Genomic DNA, 3,907 nt, shown 5'->3' with positions numbered 1-3,907 from the left:
CAAAATTCCAAAGGACGGACTCTGATTGGCCCAAACTTGGTCAATAATACCTCTAAGCCAATCGGCTCTGGCCAAGGATGCTTAGGCATATGTCTGGAAAAGAGCAGAGTGGCTGCCATTAGAATCGCATCTCAGGGAAAGGGAGAAAATGTCTCATTAGAAGCAATGGGGAACAGAGTGCTCTAGACAACTGCACATTGAGATGCCATTGGTCAAAGACCTTGGTCAACAGGGACAGGAACAGTGACCAGAGCACCAGGCCAGGGAAGACGTTGAGTTACTGCCAATGCAGGCCAAAGGTAAGGGAGGTGGAGAGGAAGTTGAGACTTCATTGCAGTTTTGCATAGCTCTGTTCCTATCTTCTGGCTTCTAAGCACCAGACATTGTTAAGCCTCAAACCATAGACCGCAGGCTCATAGATTTACAAACTGCACGTTTAAATGTTTCAATAAAAAACATCCCGTAAGTGTCTTAGCTTCCCTCAACCAAATGAGATTACAAACTATTATACCAGGTAGACTCAGATCCACGCCATGACCCCTTAAGAAGTGTGTCCTCCATTTCCAGGGTGACACTAAAAACTGGAACCAGGGAGAAATGGCAGCTAGATAGGTAGGTAAGCCACAGAAATGACAGAAACTCTCAAAAATAGCTCACCTGCTTCCTACCTTGCTTTTAAGTGGGCAAAACCTGAAGTAATTTCCATGATTCTAGAAAACATTTTTAACGTTGTCTCATAAAAAACTTAGGCACTATTGAAAGATTTTTTTTAAAGGATAAAGTGGAGATTGTATATTTTAAAATGTAAATGCATAGGAGGCTTTTATGTTATTACCCTTTTATTAAGCATGTGGGACCGCTACCCCAGAGCACCGTCCACTGGCCGTCTGTCTCCCTGCCCTGCAGGAGTTAATACTCCAGCTGACATTAAGTCCCCTTTGATGGCTGAAGAGATGGGCTGTTTGTCGGGTTTATTTCCATGAGGAATTATGCAGGAGGTTATCGTGCAGTCAAATAAACTTTTTTTTTTCTTCTGGGATATGTAGAAAGGAGATTCCAGAGGACTGGAGGGGCCCTGCTTTTCATTGAACAAAGTGATTTTGTTCTGAGGTTAAGTCTGTATGACCCAAAGGAGAGGCCGGTATGCAAAGAGTCATGCATTGACTTAAACAATAATAAATTGTGGTGCAGCATGGAGGGGAAATCTGTCCCCTCAAGGACACTGAAGACCAAGCAGTCTCACGGCTGTGCTTTCAAAATAAACCTTGTACTCGTCAAGTTTGAGGACTGGGGCTACGCTAGGAACTTTCGAAATATCAATACTTAACCCAAGCCAGTAAGTTACAATGCTTATAAAACAACCCTTAAAATTCCAAATGGTTAAGTAAACAAATGGAATATAAATCACCATAAATAGCCAATAAAATACAGAACCTAACAGTCAAATAATAAGTTTTTAGATCATAAAATCTGCCACACACAATATGGTGATTTCGGTGTTGTGTTTTCCAGGAGCCAGAGTCTTTTTAGCAAGACAATTTAGGAGCAGGCTGGCTCATCATTGCAGGGCCCATGAGACCCACGGAGGCAGGTGTGGTTTGTAAACACGTAAAACACGCATTACCATTCAGTAATTATTTTTGAGTTAATTAATTGCTTCAAAGGTTGCTAAGTTGATGAATACAAACAGGCAAGTACTAGCTTCCAGGAAAAAGAGCACATGGTTCTATCCATTCCTGTGTGGCAGATTTCAAATGAGGGGGTAGCAACTTTAATCCTCCAGACAGTTCTGGCTTTCTGGAGCCTCCCTGATTGCTGTCAAAGCGCCCTCAGTCCCTGCCTTCCTATTATGATCTTCTGCTACACCAGCATAGAAGTCTTGAGGTGAGAGCCTGTCTGACCACCTAAATGCCTTCCTCTCCCTGAGCCCCGCTAAGCCCTGTGTGTCCCAGGATACCTCCTTTAGGCTTTTACGATGGCTAGAGTCACATTCATGTAGTCGCCCTCCAGTGATGACCTGGATATCCAGCCGGTAACACCCACCGAGGTTATCTGTGGTTGCCAAGCCGCCTTCATCCTAAAAGATCCCTTTAAGCCTCCCAACTAAATGAGAATGGCAACTGTCCACTTGTACTGAACATGTAATTCCTGGCGTTCCCCCCGAAACTTTTCTTCTGAGCACGCTTCAGACAATGCATTGAACAAGAAGCTAAAAACTGAATCACTCGCTGGCCTCCGGGTCCAGTGTAATTCGTGCCTGCAGCTGGCAGAAATCTTGTATGTGCTTTCTTTCTCGGGTTGCTCAACAGCCACAAGCTGGTGGCTCAGTGTTCCCAAGGATGTGCTTAGGGCCTTCTGGGCCTTTGTTCCTTGAGAGCTTCCTGTTCCCTGATTCTTCGACTTTAATGACTCAGTAAATCTTCCCTGTCTCTGAGACTTCTGTGCCTCTCAAGGCTTGATCTCGATTCATTTAACACATTTTGCCATATTTAAATTAGCTGGGCTTTCTATATCTGGTGAAATTAGAGGCTCAGGAAAAAAAAAAAGTTGGCTTTGTCTCCTTGAACTATGAACTCAAGACAAGTGACAGTCAGGTGTTTACTCTAGGGAAGTAATTCCAAAAGCCAAGGGTTCCCCGGTTGGATTGTAGCAGAGAGGCACAGCCCTGTGTGGAACGTGGAGTGAATCTCTGAAAACAAGGAAAGAAAAGAGGGAGCTGTCGGGGATGCCTTTAGCCAAGAGTCATCAGATGTCGGGGTTGGTAGAGTCAACTGATCTGTTTTCTCTTTCCAGCTCCACCCCCTCACCCTTGCGTGCTTCCAGTTCGGGAGCCTTCTGGGTGCTACAGCAGCCTCTGCTCGCGTTGGAATCATTGTTCTGCACGTTGTGAAGTCAGTTTCCATGTACTCATCTGCTTCCACCTCCCGGGCGCTGTGATACTCCTTACACCGGACGCTTGGTCTCTCTGGTAATCCTTGCTTTTTGGTATGGGTGGTAGTTTGAACAGGGATGTCCCCCACAGACTCACGTGCACGAATGCTTTGCCCAGTAGTGAGTGGCATTATTAGGAAGTGTGGCCTTTTGGGGTCGGTGTGGCCTTGCCACTTGGAGGAAGTGTGTCGCTATGGGGGCAGGCTTTGAGGTCTCACATGCTCAAGTTATACCCAGTCTCCTGTTGCCTGCAGATCAAGATGTAGAGCTCTCAGCTCCTTTTCCAGCACCATATTCACCCGGATGCATTCCACCATGATGGTAATGGACTGAAACTCTGAACTGTAAACCAGCCGCAACTAAATGTTTGCCTTTGTAAGAGTTGCCATGGTCATGGTGTCTCTTCACAGCAATAAAACCCTAACTAAGACAGCATGAGTGGGTGTTGAGGGGAAGGGGGTTAGGGGTTGTTTGTCTCAGTGCTTGCTTTTTTTTTTTTAAAATAAGGTCTCTCTATATAGCTCAAGCTGGCCTAGAACTCACTATGTGGTCTTTGTTGGCATCAAACTTGCAACAATGCTCCGTGTCTGCCTGCCAAGGATTATGAATATAGGTTTATAGATATAGGTATATATTGACACACCAGACTCCAGGCTACACTTTTCAAATTCCTACTAACATCTCATCTCATTGGACCTCCTAGAGAAATAGAACATAAATACATGTTTAAGTCTCACCCATATTTAACCAGACTTTTTTGAATCTTTATAGCATTATGTACGACTAGTAACGTTATGATAGAAAGTTTAAATTGGCATTATTAAGAAAAATATGAACATAAATGGCTTAAAGAAAATACATTAACAAAGTCTTTTATAATTTTTTGAAACTTATTTTAAGTGCCATAAAATTATTAGAAAGAAAATTAAAAAAAAAACTTTTAAACTCATGGAAGAACAGGAACAGAAGATGGAGG

The 3,907-nt window shown here is 43.7% G+C and overlaps 1 long non-coding RNA gene across 1 annotated transcript; it reads left to right on the top strand.

The window, feature by feature from the left end:
- The first annotated feature begins 2,821 nt into the window (after positions 1 to 2,821).
- On the top strand, positions 2,822 to 3,355 carry LOC148005300 (uncharacterized). Its single transcript, XR_015623109.1, has 2 exons — positions 2,822 to 2,968; positions 3,186 to 3,355. It is a non-coding gene; the product is annotated as an uncharacterized LOC148005300 (long non-coding RNA).
- The last annotated feature ends 552 nt before the right edge of the window (positions 3,356 to 3,907 follow it).

The sequence above is a fragment of the Rattus norvegicus genome, chromosome 6 (genome assembly GCF_021556685.1).
Source record: "Rattus norvegicus strain SHRSP/BbbUtx chromosome 6, alternate assembly SHRSP_T2T, whole genome shotgun sequence".
Lineage (NCBI taxonomy): Eukaryota > Metazoa > Chordata > Mammalia > Rodentia > Muridae > Rattus > Rattus norvegicus.
This window is presented reverse-complemented; position numbering and strand designations above follow the sequence as displayed.